This window comes from Diorhabda sublineata, chromosome 8, assembly GCF_026230105.1.
Source record: "Diorhabda sublineata isolate icDioSubl1.1 chromosome 8, icDioSubl1.1, whole genome shotgun sequence".
NCBI classification, from domain to species: Eukaryota; Metazoa; Arthropoda; class Insecta; order Coleoptera; family Chrysomelidae; genus Diorhabda; species Diorhabda sublineata.
The window spans coordinates 14,468,649-14,495,094 of NC_079481.1; the positions used below are offsets into that span (position 1 = coordinate 14,468,649).

Sequence of the window (26,446 nt, forward strand, 5' to 3'; positions counted from 1 at the left end):
AAATGTTGCTATACCAAAGAAAACACCACACTTTACAGTAGCGAAAGCTACGGTAGATCTAATAATCTAACTGAAACTGTACTATAACATAATTCTTACAACTCAGCCCCTACCTATACCAATAAATTTCCAAATGAGAAATTCCACTTCTTTATAGCATTCGATATAAAGCTTTCCCGAAGAAGGTTAACTATTTGTAGCAATGAAGGTGAAGAGGCTCGTCAATAAAAAAGGACGATACACGATTCAAGAAAATAAAATGGAGGATAAAATTGTTTTTTCAGCAAACAACTTTATCGTTCCGTTCAAAAATTTGTGTTAGTAAATACAAGGAAACTGGTGTTGATGTTTGTTCAACTTTCTACGAGAAACACGAAGTAAATTATTTACATCACGCCCTTCTCTTTTGAATTGTTTTTGAAACTATAAATTAGTTTTTTGTCAAACTACCAGTGGTATGTTGAATGATCAAAACTCTGTGATTCTTCCGAAGTGAAAAGTAGTTCAAAAATTTTATTCTTTTCAGCTTAAGCTTAAGCACTTTGTAGCCTTTATCGAAATGGTTGTTTGTTCTGGCAAGTGATCCTATTCGCGTTCTCAATCTTACTCCACGTAGTCAACCAACCAGATGCCTAATTCTAAGTATTGATTTGCCTACTTTCTATCAGAATTTAGAAAAGTAAAATTATGAATCATAATTGGGTAGCTTTACTATGGTAACTAATAATACCTTTTCACTCCTAGCTTGAAATCTACCAGTGGATAAGCATATAAACTCGTCTTTTTTTCGAATACATTCCACAGAGAACGATACAGTCCGGGAAAAAATTCCTATCATATCATTTCGGTAAGTATTGTCAGTTTCATGGGTTCAATGAGTATAAATAACTGTAGACAGCTAGGTTACCAAATCCAAAGAAGAAAGAGTTTAAAACAGGACCTTGTCCTTCAAAAAGAGGGAAAAGGATGAAGAGTTTTCTTTGTATTTCTCATCAAGCCTCAATCCAGAGTTTAATTTAATTTTTTTTTTCAAATTAGAATGTATTGTCGATTTAACAAAGTTGACATAATTGAATTCAATATTCCAAATTCAATATTGCTATTTCTCCACACCCTCTCAGAAGACGAAGCCACCGATTTACCTCTCATTAGTTATTTCCGCAGAATTATCATCATCAATGTAAATTGTGACCTTTAATACCGCGACACCAAATGCAAGAGACTTAATCGGATTCTGAACTGTTAGATAGTCTAAGATGGTGATTTATACAAATTCCTTCTCTCCCAATTTTCAAGTGATTACAGTGGTATGATAGCACAAATAATTTCATGGCAAGGGTTCGTTACATAAAATGATATTTTTGATACCAAGATAATTGATAAAAGGTCTTAATAAATAATATAAAATTCATATTGCTATTTGCAAACTTGTATGATATTTTGTTATTGTTTTGATCCATAACACAACACTCCTAACAGAACATAACATATTTCAGTTTATTCATCTACTATTCTCACCTATCAATTATCATTTAGTCAAAATATGCTCATAAATATGGAAATCCATTAGTCCAAATATGCTCATTAATATGAAAATCCATTAGTCAAAATATGCTCATATATATGGAAATCATTTAGTCAAAATATGCTCATGAATATGGAAATCATTTAATCAAAATATGTTCTTGAATTTGGAAAACATTTAGTCAAAATATGCCCATAAATATGGAAATCATCTAGTCAAAATATGCTTAGAAATATGGAAATCATTTAGTCAAAATATGCTAATAAATATGGAAATGATTTAGTCAAAATATGCTCATTAATATGAAAATCCATTAGTCAAAATATGCTCATAGATATGGAAATCTATTAGTCAAAACATGATCATAAATAGGGAAATCATTTAGTCAAAATATGCCAAGAAAATTGTACATCAATTTATGGATTCAAAATAAACAGACATTTTATTTTTTTCACGGTACTAAACTTAACCTAAATATGCATTTATTACACAAAGCAATTGTCGTTAGTTAGGATCTCCATAATCAGACCCTGTTTACCATCTAGTATCAAAGTACTCCACAAGACGAATTAAACGAGCTCAAACTCAATGGGGTTGCATTTTTAATTACGGAGTTCCTATGGCTATCCAGCCCCATCATCAGATCTCCTCTATGTCTCGTCTGGGAACGGAAGTAACGTTTACGTCATAGTATTCTTATTGTCACGTCGAACCGCAGATTGTGCTAACCGTAAAATTGACGGTTTGTGTTGAAAAAAGGCGATAACGGCAAAATTGTGGTACGGGATGTGTGTGTTTAAAAAAGTTTTATTAAAAATGGTAGGGCATATTGTTTTTTTGATAAGCAATCGACATAAAAAATCTGGTTGACTATTAAATGTAACAACAGAAGGTGTAGTTTCGACTACCAAGTTAATCTCCTCCAAAATCTCTCCTCGTTACATCTCTCACTTTTCCTACTTTTTCTCACACTGTAAAACTAGTAAATGCTTTTTTAGAATTAAGTAATCTTGAAAAAGTTTGATATATCATTTACACACAAAATAAATGGTATGTGATACATTTAGTTGTTTTACTTAATAATACGACCTAATTTCTAAAATATGTCAATACAGGGTAAAAAAAGGAGAAAACGAGAGAGATGTGAGAAGAGATTATGGAGGAGGTTAACCTTGGAATAGTAGCCGAAACTATTGCTTTATAACATACACCGCCAATATTACGGTTAGACGTGACGATACGGGTACTACGACATACCCCGATTTATACATGCGTGCAAAATTGCAAGATTTGATTACAGACATCGGGACAGGTGGAACTGAATAAAAGCTTTAACAAAACTCATGTCAACTTTCAGAGATTACCACTGTTAATTTAAAGAAACTATCTCGCACTATGTCTTGTAGTTGATCTTGTGAAGAAGACATTCGATCTTGTTGATGTTGTTAAGTTGATTTCTATTGATAGAAGATAGTATGTACAAAAAGTATGCTCGATAAACCGTAGATTGAGTCACGTGATGGAGCCATATTTGAGGTTATCGAGCATCAGACATTTAACTAAACAATAATTTTCAATGTAAGAAGCAATTATAAATTCTGAACCGAATATCTTGTTCACTTATTTGATTTAGGAATCTTATTTTCTCGAGCCCTTCATATCAAACAAGCGGCAGGAAGTTTTGTATGTTTGAATATTATAACTTAGTGCCTTCAGATGTTTGTTGCGACGTAAAGGCGATGAAAGGAAAACAAAGATATCAATCATAAAGTTTATCTGTTTTAGAAAATATGATTAGATTGTTATTGTTCCAACGAGATATATTCTATGTTTAATATTTAAACTTGAAAGAGCATTTCGTCTTTCAGATTTAATTCTCTTTGTAAAGCACTGCAATATTGACACTCCATAACAATACAAATGAATTAAGATTCAACGGTAACACTTAAAGCAAGTAGTCACGTCTCGATATGTAATTGAATTTCTCGAAGTTATCTATTGACAAATTACTTATCGAAGGTCTATGTTCATTTTTGCTTCATTAACTTTAGTGTTCGTTCTTCTTGGTATTGACTCAGGCGAAATCATTTTTTGCTTCTGGGTATAAAGGTACAAGTTATCGGGTGGTATCCACGGTCAAATGGAAAAAGAGAATTCGATATTACAGAGGAATTAAAATGAATTTAGTGTATCATTTATGTAGTTGTTAATGTTTGGTTTGGTTTGGTTTGGAAGATACAAAAGTACGTAATGCGGTCCATGATCTTTTGGCCTCATATAGTAAACAGAGTACGCTCGTAAAAATATTTATGCACGTGTCATTGACAAGCTCTAAACAAATATCCATGTGAAGGAGGTTCTATGATTACTCCAGAAAACATTAAATTAGTGGAAGAAATTGTTCTAGTTGGTTGGTATATCAACAAAAAGTATCGTCAGGATGTTGTGAGCATTTTTACACCTTTGCCGCTAGAACCAAGAAAGTGTACTTTGACCAATTGTAATGGGAACTATGGTCTTTTACTATGATCCAGCATCCAATGAAGTTTCCATGGAGTGGCATCGGTAAGGAGAGTCCAACTAAATACAAGATTACGAAAAGCACCAAAAGCTAAAATATTTTGGGAGTACGGCTACGGCTACGGATGAACCCTGCATATTACTCTGATTTACTAAGGCAGTTGCGTCAAAAAATTACCGATAAAAGGTGCGGCAAAATCAGCCGAAGAGTGCGCTTGTTTCTTGACAATGTTCCAGTCTACACTGCTTTGTTTTCCAAGGCTATTGAACACGAATAACATCCACCATGTGCACTGATCGGGACCTGTTCGACTATCTTTAATTCGCAAAGCTAAAGGCTTTAAGTTGAAGACTAAAATATTTAATGGCGGTGATGAAATCAAACAGGTGGTACATGAACATTCTAACTATAAAGTTGCATCATATTTTCTCAATTCTATGACCCTCTACTTCAATGTTTCTCATTTGTTGTTTATTCTCATGGAATTTCTAATTTCGAATTCTTAGCTCACAAGTTTCTCTAGTTGTTAAGGCTTGTGAATAAACCTCTTGTATTATGTGACCTCATATAAAATAATCTAAAGGCGTTATATCGGGAGAACGAGGGGGCCACCGAAATGGACGATTATTTGCTAACCACATGTCTCCAAATTGCTCTTCTAAAAATGTATTTATGACGATTAAATTGTGAGCAGGAGCACAGCCATGAATAAAAGAAAGTTTGTTCAAATCTTCTGATGACAAGCGGTCTAAATAATTTTGTTTTAAATTTCTTGAAATATCAAGATATCTTTCACTTAAAAATATAACAAAAAATATAAATAAATTCAAAAAACAGTATTTTTTACATTACAAATAAAGAATAAATTAATTGATTCTGTTTCCGAACCATTCAAATTCCCATCGTAAAAATGAAGTATTATTTGATTATTTCTAATAGCACAAAGGACATTGAACTGACACCGATCTTGAAAAGAACGTTTTTTGGTTAAATGACGTTGTTTAGTACAATAATGGAAATTGTGTCTATTAAATACTCCGTTTTTGTGAACTTCGATTCGTCGTACCAAATTGTTTTTTAAAAAATCTTCGTCTTCCTGGCATTTTTTTACTGAAAATTCAGCAAGCTCAACTCGTTGAATAAAACGTATTGATACTTCTGGATAAGCAGTAAAATAAGCAACAATATTGATTTTGGCATTATTATTGTCGATAACTGGTTCAATTCGATTAACTTTTGCTTCAAATGAACCGTATAGCTTCAAATTGTTGAGGATTCTTTTAACAATATGCGAGTTTGGCCGTGGTCTCTCTGGACATCTTGCAGCAAATAAAGTACATGGTTTTGTATCAAATTTGTCATATTCACCAAGTATTAAAAGCAAATTTACATAATCTTCGTTATTTAATTGAGAACGATTTAACGATTTTCGAAATTATCAACAATTGACTAATTAAAACTTGTTAAAAATACAATAATAATTTAAAACCTCAAATAGCTCGAAAACTACTGAAAGTTGGGATAGGATTAGTAGATACAATTTGATTTGATTTTTTTCATAGATCCTGACAAGATAAAGAAAAATACTTTTTTATTCTTTAGTGCTTGTATCAACTAGTCAAAATAAAGAAAATTTACAGAAAACATTTATCATTTGGATAACGGTAAGGTTTACGTATAGGAAAGTAGACATGAATTTGCCTCTGAATGTATTAAAATAGAAAAAACCGGATGGTGCTATTGAAAAAAATAAAGAAATTTGATATTTATGTCAAGTTAAATTTTGAACACTTTCTATACATACCCTGTATAAAATGAAAAATTTCTCAATATAGACCCAAATACCTCTGACCTTCCGAAAAGCAACCGAACAGAAACCATTTTAAGGGTAAGTGTCTGCAACGGTTAATTTTTTTCCAAAAAAATTTATAAACTCAAAAAGTGAGCATTTTTCGCAAAAAGTGTTTAGACAAAAGTGTACTAAAATATTACGAAGTTTTCAAAAATTAATTAATATACAGGGTGTTCTATTTAAAATAATAAAGTTACAGTCGACTTCGGTTATCTTTGAAAATATTTTAGTTAAAAAGACGTAGGTATCCGAAAACCCAAACGTAGAAATTTTCATTATTTTACTAAGTATTTAGCCATATACAGATAGTCTTAACTCGTCGTGGGACAACTCGTATAAGCTCATGTTTTCATTTCGTAAGTCGACATCTATTCTTCTTCTTTCTAAATTTTCCCATATTTCCACCCTAGGTACTCTGTCGAATACTTTTTCCTTATCAATAAATCCAAAAAATACGTCTGTACTTAGTCGACCAGCTTTATCTACAATTTGTTTAATGGTAAATACGTGATGTACCTTTGCGGAATCCGCTTAACTTATAAATAGTTTATAACAATCTATCTTCCAGTCTTTTGTTTGCTATTTTGCTATTTTGTCTCATCCTGCCGCTTTTCCATTTTTTAGCCATTTGTTCGCTTCTATAACTTCATCTTTCGTTATATTTTCTTTGTTTACGTTGTTGCCCTCTTTTTTACCTATTCTATTATTTTCATTATTAAATTTTCCTCATCTCTCCATTATTTTTGTTTCTCCTGTTAAAATTTTACCATTTTCATCCTTAATGTGAATTTCATCTTGTTTCTTACCCTTTCTAGAGGAATTCCCGGAAAAATTTCCAGGTAAAACTACCAAATCACTGTATATCCACAAACATATTTTGTAGAGAAAGGTAGTTTAACGTCTTAACAGAAAAAACTAATATCCTGAATAATCCCTCTAGTACTGATTTTCCTACCGCCAGTTAATTAGAAAGGATTACATGTTTCAGTGTTGTACAAATATTTGAGAGTTTTGTGTAGACGGTTTTATTAACTTCGTCAACGACTCTAAATCAACGAAATTTGTTTGAAAATCGTTTAGTTTCACGTTATTGTGAAAGTGTATTCATATATATTGTGAGAAATTATTTGAATTGTAAGTAAGTTTCTTTTCTTAAATATGAAACTAGTTGTATTCAATTTTTCACCTTTTTTGAAAATTTATCGTCTGGGTCATCAACTATCAACTTTATAACTCTAAATCCTATCTGTAAAGTCTCATTATGTTTTGTGTGCATAATTTCCTTGTTAAAATCCTACAAGGGGTCATCCATAAGTCACATGAATTTCATGATTTTTCACCTCTCCCCCCCGTCCTTGTCCAGCTGGTCACATTTGTCAGACTCCCTCCTCCTTTGTATGACATTACATATTTTGCAAATTACATTTAGAAATTATTGAATAAAAATAGCGGTTCCGAAATCAATTCTATTTCCATTTAAATTATTTTTTAATGAAATTAACATCAAATCAAATGATTAACAAAACAAAAAGCGATTAATTATTTTAATTAAAGAAATTAACAGAAAATAGAATTATAATTATTGAAGATATAAACTTAATAATGTTGAGTCCATGAACTTTGATTTTACTACTTTAGGTTGAAGTAAAAAATATCATATAAAGTTTTTTCGCCAGATCCATAGTTTTTGAGTTATTCGCAATAGTAGCAATAGCAAAAGTATGATTTTTTGATAGATTTTTACGTAGTATAACTCTGTAATGATGCATTTTATTTTTTATTATTATTTTATTAAAAGTGTGATGAACAAAAATAAAGCTTATAAAGAAACAAAGAAATCAAGATATATTTTACCTAAAGCAATTTATAGATACTTGAATAGCTTTTGTTTTACGTAATTGAGCGTAATGACGGGAAAAGAGTACATTTTTCAACAAAACGTCATAGAATACTTTTTATAGAGCTTAAAATGACCTTTCTAATGACTTTTAATAGAAGTTGTTTTGACTGAAATTTCAGTGAGATATGATGTAAAATAGTTGAAGCTAAAAAAATTGCACTAAAACTAATGCCATTTCATTGAAAATCGAAATTAAACTTATTGAGCATTAAATAATATTTTTTTTTAATTAAAAAAAAACTTTTCTCATTTTTTCTCCATAACTATAAGTGATACAAAAACAAATAAATAATCAAATTAACACATTTTTATAACGATTATTTTGGATTTTATTTTTTTTGTAGCATAAAAATTGACGGAGTTATAACCAAATTAATCTATACACATTATAGTGTGAGGATTACTTATCCACAGCCCTTTATTATTGAAATGTGGAGGGTCTCAAGCCCTTCTTGTATACATAGGCTTGTAGCTCTGAAAATTAACTCAAAAGGGTTTTTGTAGGATTTGATAGCTTCAAAATTAATGGAGTTACATAAAAAATAAGAATTTGAATTTTTTTTTGTCAATTATAGGATATGAAAAAGTTTTTGGCGGGCGGATTTTTTTTCTGTTGATGTTATCAAAAGACTATGAACTTTTCACAGTAAAAATGAAATTGTGATGTATTAAATTGTTAAAAGATTTTTTCCTGTACATTTTCATTAGAAGAGTAGTTTTTAAAGATTTTTAAGGATTGATACTTCAAAATTTATAAATTTTCTATTATACAATATGTTAAGATATTAATGCTGTATAAACGAAAAACATTTGAATTGAAAAATGTAGGAAAAACTATAATATTAGTATTTTTCTATAAGGGGTGGTTTTCACCCCTTAAAAATAATTTGCACACCTTGCGACCATATAGATTTTGATATGGAGGGTAAGATGAATTCAATTCTAAATTTTCAGGAAAATCGGAGCTGCATTAAAGAATTCGGAGGTTTGACACCATTTTGAGCTTGAATTCCTGCACTATAACTGGTGTAGCAGTCACTTCGTTTTCGTTTGGATTGTTAATGTCAGGAAGATTAGTAGTATCATTATGTTTTCCATTCAACCATAAAGCATCATCATCCACACAAAGAAGTTTTCTGGCACGTCTAGCAGCATTTCTTTGATGACGAGACTTGTTGCATCTTTTTTAATTGCTTACGTTAATTGGGGCATTTTTATGATGCAAATTATATGTTTATGGATGGCCCAAAATTTAAGATCGAATATTTTGGACAAAAAGAATATAAAGATATATCACTACCTTGCCCAGAGTTTTCAAACATTACGTTTCATCATTGTAATATTGTATCTATCAATATTGTGAATGAGTAAATAACTTTCTTAAAAGAATGAAAATACCTTTTCTTTGTTATTAAATCTTATAGCTAAGGGGAAGTTCATGTTATTTATTATATAATTCCGCTATTACCCATTGGAACTGTAGAAAATATATAGTGTATAACACGCATGGCATGCTAATTTCTCACTCGTATTATCTGCAAACTTTATACTCGTGGAATAATGACTATCATTCATTGCTCGTTGAATAATTTACCATTTCCTGCGACTCTATCAGAAAGTGTCAAAATTCATTTCATCTATTCGCTATGAAAAATGATTGTCAGCAGCCCTTATTGAATTACCGGAGACCAGAACGAAAAATCTTCCATTATAAAATTTTTGAACAATATAGTGATTTTAAGCCATCAAGCGTAGATTTTTTCTTAATTATCCAACGAAAATGTACAAGACAACCAATAAATGTTGACAAATTTGGTAATTTACCCACATTAATAGAATCCAGAGTTATATACAGGGCAATGTTTACAAATGCTCTTCACTACACTCCTGGTGGATGTAGGGCACGATATTACAACCCTCAAAAACATAGGGTTTAGTAGTTTACTATAGTTGCAGAAGGTTGTATAAATAAATCATTATTGAACAAAATTTCACGAGCAGTGATTGATCCGTCGCCGGCCGTGTACCGTCCGTGTATCAGAACCTCGGTGGGGTCTAAAGCATTATGAAATGAATTAGGAAATATGCAATCTGTTCAATAAAATCCTTACTAAAGTCCGAGGATATATTGGAAGTGTTAAGAACACATTCGAAATTAAAATTCTGTGCTCCATGAACACGTGAATCACATGACAGATGATATAATCAGGACAACGAACAAAACTGATTAAGGGGCTTACAGAAAATTAATCTTTTTAACACAAGACTTTGCGGATAAATTTCGACCAAACTGTACGCTAGAGTGTACAAGAGTCGAATTGATAATCCTCACCACAGAAAAAGGTGATCTTGACTCTAGGATAGATAGAAAATTGAAAAATATTCGGAGTTTTCTCAGTAAAAAAATTCAAGATAAAGGGCGTTGAAGAAAAAAAAAATATATAAATTTTTTACGATTTTTCCGCTCTCTATGATAGTCAGACATTTTTTGTTGTATCTTATTTGCTTATACAAGATGTTTCAGAATACAGTTCAATTTAGTATTGCTTATTTCGTAAACGCAGCCATTCGGAAGAGCGTGTCAGTTCGTAGCGTGGCTCTTGGAGATAATCGATAATTCGGCGACTTTAGCGAGTAGAGAATTCTGCAAAATTCGTTACTTAATGATGCGCCAGGTGCCCGACTGATTAGACAATAGGTCGAGAAGATTGAAGAAACCGTTGGTTAAACCAAAATCCGAGCGACCAGGTTCCTCTAGACTTGTTGAAAACGTGGACAGTGCTACTCGTTCTGATACTGACTTGTCTATTCAAATATTTGAGGCTGCACTCTTACAAAATTCAGTTGGTGCAAGAGCTGGAGCCTAAAGATACTAGTCAGATGTTTGGCTTCGTATAACAAATTATTGAGGGCTTTCGAATATTCACCAGTATCTTATTTTGAAGACTAATTTCATCTTAATGAGGACTTCAACAAGACGACTTCTTCGTTTTTTGAATTTGAAACGAGTTCACGAGTTTGTGAAACTTTTCCTGTCAACTTGATCTCCAGGAGAGAAGACATAAGCTGGTCTCCACGTAGTCCCCATTTATGGACTTTTTTGTGAGGTTATGTCAAATCTGTAGTTTACGCTAACGAAGCGACTTCCCTGGAACAATTTAAAGAAAATAGCCGTCATATGCGATTTTAGTGCACGATTGAATGGATTTCTTGACCGCAACACCATCTTGAGGCAAATTGTACAAGGAAATATTGTTTTTAATGTGAATTTGCTCAGCATTTTTATAAAATGTTTCAACTCTGTTATAAGAAATTAATTTTTTTTAGGTATCGAATAGTACTTAGGCCCATGCATTTGAAATTCTGGTGATTTAAAAGTGATCAATTTGATGTAGCATGAAGTGATCACAGTCAGTGATAGTTTCCACAAATTACGTATAAGTCTTTTGAGATTCGAACTTTATATACATTAGCGAGCCTTATATAATTCACTGCTGGTCGATATAAGTAGAAATGTAGAGTGTTTCAAACATAAGGTGACACATTCTCCAAACCTGTAAGTGTTATCAAAATACTTTAATTACGAAAGTTCTTTGTATTCGAAAGAATTTTTAGATTTTTGACTTTTAGATTATACAGGGTGTCCCAATTCATCAGTATCGACATAAACTTTGGAATTTTAAATGGAACACCCTATATTTTATTGCGTTTTTTTATTTATGTTTGACACCCTGAACGTATTTACCCATTAAACAACGATGAACTAGGATGGAAAATAGGAAACTTGTCTCATTGCTTTGTAGTATTCAGTTAGTGAAATCTTTTGTTTCTCCACATTCAAATCATGACATATAATTTTACTACTAAGTTGCAATGTAATTTCAATTACTGATATTGACAATCGCCCGAAGGGGACTTTGTATAAAATTTAATCATTCAACATGTACTGGATTGTAAAGGCCTCTTTCATGATATTATATACAATTCAAACAAGTTAATTTCAATTCGATATTACCTTCGGAATCCAGTTATTCAAAACGAAATGTTATTCAGAACATTGACATTCTACTGAAATCATTGAATTCCTTTTTATCTATTTGAACATTTTATTTATACTCATCAACTCCAAACAAAAATGTTTTAAATCTCAAATACTAACAAATATCGTTCGGAATTGTTTTTGCCATAAAGTGTGTTCTTAACCTAATACAACTGTTGAAAAAATTGTCACAAAATATATTTTTTTAACAAAAATATCGCATATTATGCACATCCTGTCACACTGTGTCTAGCAAAAAATCTGTAGTTTCCATTCTTTTTGTAATTTCAGCATCTCATAGCTCAACTTTACATGAGAGATTTGCGATTGCAGGGGTGTAAATTTTTTGCAGTTATTTAACTTGAGACTTTATAATCTTAAGTGCATTGAAATTTGACCGCTGTAAACTTTAGACTTTAACTATTTTTTTTTTGTCAATTATTCATCAGATAAAAAGAAAGAAATATGATGTTCAAAGAACAATTTAATATGTTGATAACTATGAACTACATTTGAAAATATGTATAAAATCAAAATCGCTGTAAAAAAGTAACTAGAAAGTTTCAATTTTCGAAATTTGATTAGGGTATTGGATTAACGCGTTTAAAAAAAAGTATAAGAATGAAAAATCTCTACAATGCATTAATAAAAAATGTCAATAAATAAATTGTATCTAGTATATGGTTAAAAAAAGTATCTAGGATGTTTAGTAGTTCAAAACAAAGTATGTAATGAGTATTTGGTCAATAAAAATTGTTTAGTTATAAAAAAGTTACTATAAATTTTTGTTTTCAGTGTATTCTGTTTCCTATCTCACACTTTATCTCTAGTAATCGATATTTTGTGCGAAAATATGTTTAAATGGAATTTTTCTAGATTTCATCAGTGGATATATTCCTCGGAAACCCCCCCCAATTGTTCTGTGGATCTAAAGCTTTCTACATCGACTAATACAGATTCAAACCATTTCGAATTGATCCATTTCAAATATAATTCAAACAAAATCGATTTTGATAACATCCGAATGTTACATTAAGCAACTGTAGTACTTAGAGAATCTAAACTCAGAGTAGATTTTATTCATAATGATCCTGCTTTATCAGGAGAATGGTACGAAATTAAAATCAACGTTAAAAATGAGGAATTGTATGGTATTTATGGAAATGGAAGTATGGATTGAAGAAGAAATAACTGATGGTAATTTTTTTTATGACTTCAACGTTGTTTGTCCTAAAGTTCATATTATAATGATACCTTTTTTGATATAAAGTTTGCTTTTGTGATAGTTATAGAAATAATACTAATTTTCAATTTGTTTTTATAAATTTCAATTCGTTATGATATACATATTTAAAAATACTGCCTCCAGATGGTAGTGGAGTGAGAAAGAACGATCAGATGTTTTTTAAATGCCTAGAAAATGTTTAAATGTCATCGCGAAGGTGTAAATATGATGCTGATGCATTTAGTATCATATGTGGTCCATTGACGTTATATTGAAGTTTAACATATAAAATATGAACTAGAGACTTCGCACGTTCTAAGTGAAGCCTATGTAACGTATTTTGACAAACCACGTTGCTTGTAGTTATTGTAAAAGATGTTTGGAAGGTGAGCAGTTTTTAATTTATCGTTAAATCGAATTTTATAGACATTAGTTTTTATTTCTTCACTTTAGGTTGGTATCGAGGTGAAAAAAAGGGTATTTGAAATTTGCCATACCAAGAATCTGGCAAAAACTGAAAGACCATATCTATAACTTGTTCTGCTCCAATTGCACATGACCTGACACGACCAGTACCTGATCCACAGAAAAAGTAGCTCATCTCTTAGTTCTAACAGAAGTAATTTTAATAAGTAGTTTTCACCGATTATAACAAATAATAAAATTATAGTTTTTGTAAAAAAAATTTGCATATTTTATGTTTTTCATAATGTCAATAGTGTTCAAATGAGTTAATTTAATGGATACTACACCACAAAAAGCAGCCCAAGTTATTTCTTCAATAAAAAATGGATTTGGTTAGCGAGCTGTTTCTTGACAATTGGATATGACCCACACAGCGGTTCGAGGAGTGTGCCAGCGTATTATTAGATCGGATCCTTTCATAGAGGATCTGGAACAGGCAGAAGGCGATGTACAACCGCTTGTGATTACTGTATCAACAACATCGTCACCTTAATGCTGCTCAAGTGCAACGACAGCTCTATGAGGTGCGAGAAGTTATTATTAGTCAGTAGACATTGAAACAACCTGACCCCTAAAACACCTGTGATTGGTCCAAAACTTACTCCTGTTCAGTTCTCAGATGAACCAGAATGTGTCTCCAAGAAGGCCAAGAGAGCGATTCGAAGAGCCGAGTGTTTATCATTTCGACGTGCGCTACGCCGTTCGCTGGACATATTTTTTCGTTATTAATAGGAAATGGGAATTTCCTTGGACTTCTTGTGTTTAAGTTTTTTTATCTGCTCATCATTCCCTAACCAAAAGGTGAAAAGTAAATCTCAGTCGTTCAATGAAAAGAGAACAAGAAGATAGAAATTATTATGGATTACAATTTTACAGTAAAACTCAAAGTAGGAGTTGATACTCCGGTTAATGACGAAAAGAGTAACAAGTAGATGGCCGATGGAAATTTTTTATCATATAATGAATCAGCTGGGATCAACACGTAGATATTGCTTACTTCTGGATTACCAGCAGATGCTCCTGATCAATTTAATATTTTTTTTCAAATCTGGCTCAAAATTTGATAAAAGAACAGTTGCCAAACATAAAAAACGTTCCTATTGATGTAAAAGCTTTTCTATGCTTTCGTTATCAGAAAAGAACCCGTTGAGGCATTGAAGAGACTGCTACATCTTCATATGCAGTGCCGAATGAAAAGCGGCTAAGAGGTTTGTATAAGAAGTGCAAAGTATAAAAATCAAACACTATAAAATCTTATGAAAAGTATTCAGTATTTATATGTTTCAAATATTCTAAAATAATATAAGAAGATTATTTGAATGCCATGGAAGGTATTTGTGAAAGCAGTTCGTGATACATTGTGTAAAAAAATATGATTTTATTTCACCTAAAAATGAACAATCTCATAGTAAAATAGCAAATGAAATCATTATCAAAAATTAATTGGAAAGTGAAATAGAACAAAAGTTCTAGCATGTTGTAAAAATATAAGCGCCTGGCGGAAGGTTATTGAGGTGGTTCCTGCATGATTTGGGGTGAAATTTCTATAGGAGGACGAGGTTCAAGGGCTAATAGATATGTCGAGGAGATTTCAGCAAATTCATGTGGTACCTACGTTACGTCGACTATATTAAAGACGAAGACAATATAAGCCAGAATCGAGGAAGATTATAATGAAGAAGTCGGTTTTAGGGTAGTATACAGTCTTATCCTAACTTCGATAGAACATTTAAGAGATGAACTAAGAATAATTTGAGCTAAAATTTCTACCGCAAAGTTGATTAATTCTATACCTAATCGTATGAGAGATGTTATTAGGGCAAGAGGAGATTATATCCATTATAAAAAAATCAAGTTTTGAGCTTTGAATTGTCAATAACTCTATTTATGTTTAAAACAAAAAAAAATTGCTTAATGCATTAACTTCACTATTTTGAACATAGGAAGACGAAATAAGTTTTTATAAATTCATACTCACATATAGCATATTAAATTGTCTCTCAAACGCCATATTTTTTCATTTGAAAAAAATAAGTACGAAAGTCATTATGAAATAAAAGGTCTCTTATTAACAAAGTGTATAGAAATGTTGATTTTTCTTAAAGATATTAATGAATTTTCAAAAAATGAAAATAATGAGAAAATTTTGGTTCTTTCATTATAATTCAAATATTAATCGTACTTATACGGCTTGTCTCATAATTCGACTTCTGTATTTTCTTTTAACTTTTTATCAAATTGTGAAATTTTATTTGGATTTGTCGAAACAGAAACGTTTGTCTTAGATTTATTCGAATTTCTAATTACAAGCCCAAATTCAATTTAAAGTTTATTAGCCGAGTTAGTCAATCTACCACTACTCGAAAATCCAACCCTTCCTACTTTATATTACCGGATAAGCTATTAGCACCATACCTTACAATGTATAATAACGCTATAATAATGCGAGAGGGCTAATTGCGAATTACCCGAACCTTTCCTGGAACGTGTATTTAGATAGGACTTTCCGACAGTGTCCGGTGACATATAATAGTCTACTTGACGAGAAAATACGACTAATGTATGAAATTTAATACTGGCCGTTACTAGTCAGCTACTCTTTCCGGCTGAGTTTAAAATAAATTTGCATAAATTTTGTTGAAATAATCGCAAACATCTAATATTTCAGTACTGTCTGAACAATTTGAAGATAACAGTTTTCCCAACCCGATTTTACAAATTGTGCGTTATTCTTTTGTACCACAAGTTCAATGCGATAGTTTTCGTAGATAAAATAACGTCTAAACTACCATATAATTCAATTCAAATACGTTGTGAAATATTTATTCACATAAATCTGGTTCCAAGAAGTGTAATTCATATATTACAGACTGGTTAAATTACAACTATCGAGCTGGAAATCGGTACAATCATACAATTATCTACAAAAAACATATCAATACTTTTTTTCCTACGAGCCACCGTTTCTGAAATATAATATATAATGATTCAAAAAGTTGTGAAAGTTATAATGTTTCAGATTTACTGTCGTATTCAATTGTAATGATTTCACGAGAAATACCAAAGCTGTAGAACAACATCGTCGAACTTTAGAAACATGTTCTGCAATTGATAATTCATTTGATGAACTTATGACAGTTCCAACCAGTCAACAGAAATTTCTTACAAATACTCGCAACAATTATATTGGTGAAACCATTAAATATTACAACTTTTACAACTTTGAATCACTATATAACAGAAACAATGGCTTGTAAGAAAAAACGGTATTGATTCGTTTTTTGTAGATAATTTTATGGTCTACAATTTTTGTCTGAGGTATTTTTATGATAAAACTCACCGTTTTTCTGGAAATTGCGAAAAACTCATTTTTTTTACTTTTGACCTTGATTACTCAAATTCTATTTTCAATTATATTTCAAACAATTTTACTGATTTTCAGCTTGATGGGAATTTATGTAACTTGGAATGTCTAAATTGACCGGATTATTAATAGCAGTTAAGATTCCCAAAATGAGTCACATACTTATTTACCATAACAGAGCTATTCTTTAGAATCCGTTTTCTTTCCGAGGCTGGAAACCATCACTTTCACTTTTTAATTTACTAACTGCAACTTCAATGTTTGACTAGCATTTTCTCAAATTGGATCACAATGAAACATATTTAACCTTCAGCTGCTTATTTAATTATTGGTCTCAGTAATTGATATCTTCCACCTTCTCTGAATATTCTGAACTACCGTAGCACCATATTTGAAAAACTCCAATTTTTCTCCTGAGCATTTGTGTGAGATCATTTTTCCAATTTGTTTTGTTCCTTTATTACTATGAATTATCCATCACTCTCTCACATGCTTATAGAAAATTGCATATGGTTAATTAGTGTTATATGTAATTATTAGTGTATGAAGTATCCATATCATCAACGACTATAAAAATCCATTAGCTGGTAATTAAGCTAATCATTATTAGCAAATATTATTTTTATTCTAGCATACAATTTCTTTGTCTCTGATTTCACTGTAAAAAAATCCTAGAATCATACGGTCTACATTTCAAAACAACCTACCTCTAATGATAACATATGTGTCAGTTTTTAAGATTTTTGACAATCTTAACCATAGAGTAATTCACCGAAGAAAAACCCTATATTGTGATTATAGTTATTCCAGAACTCTTCTTAAAATAGTAGAAGTCCATCGGCTGCGTTTTGCGTGAGATCAAACTCATCTCAGTTCTCTTAGTAATTTGTTTCCCCCACTTTCTCCCAGTCAAATGCTTCTCAATATTGTGCCAAAAAGGAATAGAGCTATTTCTACCAAACATTGATTAATCTGACAACTAAGAACCACGCAGCACCTTAATTCTGACAATGATGAACTACCAAATAATCCCAAACCTCTGAACAATCTAACCACCGACGTAATCTCAGAAAATATACTTTCCAGAGGGCATTATCAATCTCCTCAACTCACAAGATCTATTAAGGAGATTGTATTGACATCGAAAAATCCTGTCCTCAATTTCTCATGATTCTGATATTCCATCTTTATCATTCCTTAAATCAACCTGAACACTGCCCGAATCTTTCTCAAAATCAATAAAACCCACTTCACTTTTGGATTGTAGATATATGAAGCGTACATTTATTAATCAATAATTCCAAGTTATCCCAAAACTGCTGTATTTTCCAGTAGTCAAATCTTGAAAGAAAATCGCCAAATCATTGAACTGCATTATCTCAATGATTCAGGTTATTACAGACATCATCCTATTAGGCATTCAATCCTTATTTCTACTCGCTGCCGCACTACTTCAATTAGTTTAATGGAAGTGTATGCTCTGCCAACTACTCCAATCCTTGTTTTTACTTTTAGTTTCGAAGTTTTCTTGAGAATTAGTACTGAAAACGATTCAAAAGAGTTGCTCCTATCCCTACCTCATGTCTTGCCGGAACCTCAAATAGGTTCTTCCTTCACTTTCTCCCATCTCGTTTTAATCAACATCTCAATTACAGGTCGTGGTCTAGTTAACTTTTCGGTCTTTGATGTCTGTCGTAGTCTTCCATTATATGGTCTGACAGATTCCTCAACTAGATATTGAGGTGAATTCTCAGATCTTCTTATCTCCTCTTGGTGGTGTCCTCCCTAATCTATTAAATCTTCTCTTGGTTCAACTCGATATATACCGCTATTGGTTTTGATGTTCTACCAGGCTTGGAGTTTCTCACGATGGTTCCTATCAGTTTATCCAATCTTAGTTTTTTTCTAGCATATTGGCTTTTTCTTCGTTTTCATTTTGTGTCTTTTTCCGATGAATCCTTTAAGTTGTGTTTTCGCCTTTCTTTTCTTGTCTACTCGAATAGCAGCTCATAAGATAACAAGAAAAAATAAATTTTATGTTGTTTTTTAAATTTATGAAAATCCTGCGATGAGGTACTTAGAGAAAATAGATTTCATGAAATAATAAGTGATTCAATAATGAAAATTGGAAAATAATTGGTTACAAAATCAAATACGACAAGACAAAAATATTTTTAGAAATTATTTCTATACATTAAAATGAGAAATGATGAAAATACTAAACAGTTTCTAATTATATTCTATAAATTTAGAATAGTTTCGTATAATTTCGCATTTTTACTATAAAAAATATAGTTAAAAGGTATAATTTGACAGATACCAAAATAAGCTCGAAATTTAGAAATATTTTGTTAAAATATACTTCATTTATCACTCAAAATAGACCTGAAATCAAGATAATTTATTCAAGAAAATATATGTAAAACCTTCTTATCAGAAAGTCCTATCCTGTTTCTATGAACTTCACATTTGGGTCCGCATCTAGGTGACAGTTTTCATGTATAGAAGGTAATTTGAAGTTTGAAAAGGATGTTTCCATTGTAACTGTCGCATTTTTAAAGATAAGATCACCAAAAAACATTTATTGTAACCTAGCCTCTGAAACTTTTGAATAAAAGTAAGACGAATCCAGGTTTTCCCAGAAAACTCGGAAATTTGAAATTCATACCATGAATATTAATGTTCCTTATTCTAAGTGATATAATTCAAAACTCACGTTGAATTGGATTCAATCATTCAGTTAATGTCTCGATTGAACAATGCATACATTTATAATTTTATAATTTTCGTAGGAAAACTTTGACTCTGTCTTTCTGCTGTTTCTCGGGAAAAAATTCTCAAACATGGTCTTCCTTCTTCATATTCGGTTATAATAAGGTAAATGCTTTTGCGGGAAACATTTTTGAATGTCTCATTTTCACCTGTACAGAAAAATAGAAAAAGATTTGAACTAAGCAAAAGCCCCCTGTTTGTTATATAGAAACCTTCGAAAATTGAGATCGTAATATGATAGTGAACCATCTTTTTGGGACGCTAGTTATTCCCATTATTTGCATCTCAAAAAGAGCGGAATTAGGTGTGAAAGCACTGCTGTACGAAGATATTTCAAGGATCGTTCAGCTACTAAATGATCACGAAAAAATAAGGACCAATAAATCTTCTGACGTATTACTTAAATAAGACATTGCCTCGTCTAAAAATACTATAATTTCAAGAAAATTAGGATTTTTATATAATTGCCTCATGAAGATTCCATAAAATTCGAAATGTTGCTTACTTGGCTTCTAGTAATTGGTGGTCTTACAAAATGTGCTTTATGGATACTGAAACTCATGATAAGACTGACACTGACAATTTTCTTGTTCCATTACTTCATCACACAATGTACAGGGTCCTTCACGACGAACTGAATCGATATGCGTATGGTAAAGAACTGGGGCTAGTGTTCTGAAAATTTGCTTGCATGGGTTTTTCAAAATGCTCGTTTCAGCTAAAATAACTTTTCTGAAACCTAACCAAACTTCGTTATTTTAAACGAAATGCTATAGTTTCATTTTTGGAATCTACGCGAAATGTCAATACAACTTTATATGAGATGTAATATGCTTAAAGTCCACCATTTTCTAATCTCACATTTTCGAAATTTTCAAATCAACGATTTTTGTAGAAACTTGAAATAACTGAAATTTTCATGGTTTTTAATTGTCGGTTGTCCATACCGTCTGAATAGCCAACGAGTGAACATCGTTGACTGTTACTCTGACAACTTTTTACGTTTTTAACGTGTTTACATTGATATAATCAATTAGTTCTTTGTGATAATACAGTGTAAATAATAATCAGCATGTGATCATTAACAATCAATTAGTGAGTTACATGCGAAGAATTCTTGAAGGACATTTTATAAACAATACAATTGTATAAAATATCATAAACATGTATCAGCATTTATTCTATTTTGTATCAAATATCGTAAACATGTATCAGCATTATTTTACTATAAATAAGATTTTTGTAAACAACTTGATGATTTTTAATGTTTATAATTAGTTCGATCTTGAGATTAATTGTATTCATTCAAATATTCAAAAATAAATTTCGAAAACCGAAATTTATAATTGGCGCAGTCAGTAGTATTAGTGCGGTCGCGAGTTTTACGCAAAGTGCGATAAAGTTCCGGCTAAGTACTTCAGTACCTCAGCACTAGACCTATGTATTCAACGAGGGACAGGTCTTCAGATAGCTGAAAGTGCCAAGTTTCCCTATTATTTTTATTTCTTTTTATTATCCATCCTTATCAAAACGTTGAATAAGGAAGAGATAATTTAATAATTTTAAATATATTATTTTATGAACGATTTTGATAAATTATTAAATACATTCAGTAAGTTAAACTTAAAAGAGAATCCGATTATATAAAAATGGCAACTTCAAGCCCAAAAACCCTAAATTGGGAATTATTAAAATTAAAATTAGAAAACATTAAACCTTATGACGAAAATAAAAATACGTTAAATAAATTTATAAATCGATGCGAAAACCTAATAGAGACGTACTCAGTTTATAACGATCAAGACATTAATAATCATATTTTAGAATGCATACAAGAGAAATTAATAGATAAAGCCGAGTTAATGGTAGGAAATAGAATTGAGTTAAATACCTAGTTGAAATTAAAAGAGGCGTTGATTCAGTGTTTTGCAGATAGACGCGATTTAGATTGTATTTTACGGGAATTAACTAGAACGAGACCATTTAAAAATGAAAATTTAATAGCATTTGGTAACAGATTACAATTATTGAAAAGTCAAACTATCCAAATAATTAGTAATAATTTAAACTTAGGAGAAATTGATAAAAGATGCCAAATTAATCATTGTGGGAAAACAGCCTTGAACACCTTTATAGCGGGATGTTCAGGTGTTATACGTAATAATATGTATTTAAAAAAGCCTAACTCTCTAGAAAACGCTATGGCTTACGTCGATGAATTTGAAAATTTCGAAAAACTTTATGGCCAATTTTATGAGCCTAGAGTTAAGTACAACAACAATAATAATAATAATAATAATAATAATAATAATAATAATAATAATAATAATAATAATAATAATAATAATAATAATAATAATAATAATAATAATAATAATAATAATAATAATAATAATAATAATAATAATAATAATAATAATAATAATAATAATAATAATAATAATAATAATAATAATAATAATAATAATAATAATAATAATAATAATAATAATAATAATAATAATAATAATAATAATAATAATAATAATAATAATAATAATAATAATAATAATAATAATAATAATAATAATAATAATAATAATAATAATAATAATAATAATAATTTTAAAACTAACTCAATGAAAAACAATAGAAATAATCAACATAATAATTTCTCTCTATCCACAACCCTACAATAATAATTATAATAGATATAATAATAATAATTATAATAATGAAAGATACAATAACAATAATAATAATTTTCCTAGTCAACCTGTAAACATAAATCCTATGCCACAGAGAAGACAAAATTACCCGACGAATGCACAAGTGTTTGGTCCTAGGAAAAATGTTTTCCGTCCGAACCAAATACCTGTAAACCGTTTACCTAGACCAGAACCGATGTCTACGACATCGAGAAATTTTTCTGACAAACCTAGTAGACGTGTAAATAATAATAACAATTACAATAATAATAATACAAGCAATAATAAATATTTCAAATCACGAAACGAACCTAATTTTACATCCGAAGAATTATATAATAATAATTATAAAAATAGCGAAGAAGAGGAAGAAGAAGAAAATAATGATCAAACCGTAAATTTTCGAAAAGAGCCTCGGGAAAAAGAATCAAAAATAGAAGAAATAAATTTTACTCCTAATGACCTATTAGCGTACTTTAAAAATTTTATAGAATCTAACGAATCAATACCCAGTGAACAAGTAATTGAAATAAATCTTACATCTAATAATTCATCACCAAAAATTCAAAAATTCATAAAAATGAAAGAATCAGAATTAAATCATTGTAAAGAAATAAATGAACAATTAGAACTAGATCTCAGTAAATTATTTGATGAAGAAGAAAAAGATAAATTAAATGTAACAGGAAAGAATTCGGAAGAAAATATTATAATGGTAGAACAAATGAATAATAATACAAAAGGAGAATTAGAAGTAGAATTATTTGATAAAGTGGAATTAAATGTAGAATTACAATATATGGAATTAGATGAATTAAAAATGAATGAAAAGGATAATGAAATTGAAGTAAAAGAAAATGTAATAGAATTAAATAGAAAAATAAATCAAATAAATAATGATGAGACAATGGAAGAAAAAGATATAAATGATGTTATAAAAATAGATAATGATATATTAGAAAAAGAATGTTATGTTATAAAACCAGAATTAAATACAAATATATTGGACATACAAAATATAAGTAATTTGATTAATAAAAGAGACATGAATAGTGAAAATGAGAAAATGGTGATTAATTACGAAACAATTAACAAAGAATTTGATAGAAATAATAATGAAATAAGTTCAAAATATTTCAATAGAATATTAAATGTTATACTAAATGAAAAGTTAATTGAGGAACTATTTTGGAAACGTAGATATTATCATTCATTGAAATGGTACGCAATTCAAGAAATTATAAAATGGATTTTTATGCAAAGAACTTTTTTATTTCTTATTATCATGTTATAAGAATACATAAGATTTAGAATTAATAGATAATAAATAAGTAAAATATAAAAAAAAATAGTAAACTTTTAGAAACTATAATAATAAAAACTTATTAATTAGAGTATATATAAGAAATTTAATAGAATAATTCATAACTTTGCTTATTCAACTAATGGTAAAAGAAAATAATATAAATAAATTCAAATTATAATCAGTATAACACAAATGAAACGTTTAAGACAATTTATATAATTTTAAATGAATATCTTAAAGTTTATCCTGTAGAAATAAACCAATATGAAATTCACAACTTTAACTATTCAAAAGAAGATAAAAAATAATTAACGAAAATTATAATTGGCACGAAATTTATAATTGGCGCAAAAATAAAATAGATATAAGTAAATTAATCAAAACAAACCTATGAGTTCAGAAGACGTAGAAAATTTTATTAATAATTGTGAATTGTGTTAAATGAATGAATATAATATAAACCCTTCAATTAAATTTGATTTAATATATCAATGTTATTAAGATAGTAAATCTTTCATATTCAACAATAACGAGAAAATGTATCTATTTGTCGTTACGGTCAAGCATACTCAATGTCAAGTGGGAATGGAATTTCAGTTGTTGACAATATATTAAATTACGTTACTCATCATGGTTTGCCCTATAAAATAACAGCTGATTGCAGTTCAGAATTTAAGAATAATGACCTACAAGATTTTTGCAAATTACACAAAATTGAACTACATTATACAACATCTCAAAATAGCAATTCCAATTCACCTGTCGACGTTTTCATTCTAGTTTAATTGAACATTTTATATGTATAAAAGAAAATAATAAAGATTTAACTCCTGATCAATTGATAAATCATTCAATATTAGAATATAACAATTCAATTCATTCTGTAACGCAATTCACACCATTTGAAATCATTAAAGGTCATATAAATAACACTGATCCATTTGACTTAGATAATCACCTAATAATATCTAATTACATACAAAATCTTAAAGAAACATCAAAATTATTATATGAAAAAATTAAAGATAGAAACGCTAACATTAAGGAAAAAATAATAAATAAAAGAAATGAAAATAGAAATGATCCATCCTGTTATGAAAATCAGGACATAGCCTATATCAGAACAAAATTCAGGGACAAAAAACTAATTAAATTCAAAAAAGCTGAAATTGTAAAAGACTGTCATATTATTAGAAACAGACAAAGGAATTTATCATAAAAATATCATTAGATACCCAAAAACCTAAAATAAAAAAATTGTTACAGATAATGAAGCTGACAATAATATTAATGTTACTATTACTTTACAAGACGACCAAGACAGAAGACATAACAGTCATAAACGTAAACAACTTATTATTACCCATCAATTTAGGAAACAGTAATCTTATACATACCAAACATACTTTAATATATTATACAGATTCAGAATTTATTCACCAACAAATCAATAATTTAAAACATTATTATAACTTAAGAAATAATTTATCTCAAGCGAACGCAACAAATCCTATTTCATATTATAACTTAGCTGAACAATCATTGAGTAGAACAGACATTTTAATTAATACATTAGATAAAAAATCAGAAAATATTTATCCACATTTAAGATTGAAAAGAGGATTAATAAATGCTGTAGGCATATTAGATAAATGGCTTTTTGGAACTTTCGACTCAGACAATGAAAAACGATATAATAATGCTATAAATGTTCTACAACAAAATCAAAAACAAATAATTCACGAAGTTAATTTACAAATATCACTACATAAAAAATTAATTGATCATTATAACAAATCGATTACGACTCTATGGGTTAATCAACAAAAACTTTCTGATAATTTAGAGAAATTTCACATTTCAATTGAAAATAAAATAATAACTTTAAACAATTTTATAACATTTCAAAGTACAATTTCACAAATTAATTTAGATTGTCAAAGTTTAATTACACTGATCGATAATATTGAAAATGCAATAACGTTTTCTAAATTGAATACAATTCACAGTTCAGTTATATCAAGCCAAGAAATTTTGGAAATAATAAAATATCTAAGTACCATTTACAATAAAGAACAAATACCAAAATTTAATATTATTTTAACATATTATCTCTTTCTTGATTCACAAGTAACCTTTTCCAAATCCAAAATAATATTTGCTACCCATGTTCCTATCCTAAAACCTAAAACCTATGAATATTTTCATTTATACCCCGTAATCCAAAATCATACAATATTTATCCCTCCTTAACCTTACTTGGCCAAAAGTCAAGAAGAAGTTACTTTTATTAAAGAAGAATGCCCCGAGTTAGAAAGAAAACATTATTGTAAAGAGACTTTCAAATTACAAGATAACTGTACTATTGAACTGTTAAATGGACATTCTGGTAAAAATTGTGTTATTAGTGAAATTGATCTTCAAGAAACAATATTAGAACAAGTAACAAATGATGAACTTTTAGTGATTCCAAATTTAGAAACTGACGTAATTTCTAAATGTGTCTCAGATCGTTATTTTAAAATAATGTATCCATCGATTATAAAAATTCCAAAGAATTGTAGTATTCAAATAGGAAGTGAAATTTTCTCAACCAATGTACAAATTAAAAAAGGAAAATCAATAATATTACCGAAACTAAACTTTAAATTTTTAAATAATCAAATTTATAAATCTCCTAATTTAACCAATATAGATTTTAATAAATTATATGATATTAATAACATTGCTAAAAATATAAAACCAATTCATGAAATTTATAATCCGCAAAGCCATGTATCGATAGGACTA

At 29.6% G+C, this 26,446-nt stretch overlaps 1 protein-coding gene across 5 annotated transcripts in view; it reads left to right on the forward strand.

Moving 5' to 3' along the window:
• Positions 1–26,446, forward strand: part of LOC130448472 (complexin) — a 535,599-nt gene that overhangs the window by 73,743 nt on the left and 435,410 nt on the right. Inside the window, exons 4-5 of one of the 5 annotated variants that reach the window (XM_056785886.1) lie at positions 11,126–11,354; positions 12,714–13,034. The exons of the other annotated variants lie outside the window; for them this stretch is intronic. The gene's annotated coding sequence lies outside the window, so the exon portion shown is untranslated. The remainder of the gene's footprint in view (positions 1–11,125; positions 11,355–12,713; positions 13,035–26,446) is intronic. 5 annotated transcript variants of the gene reach the window in all.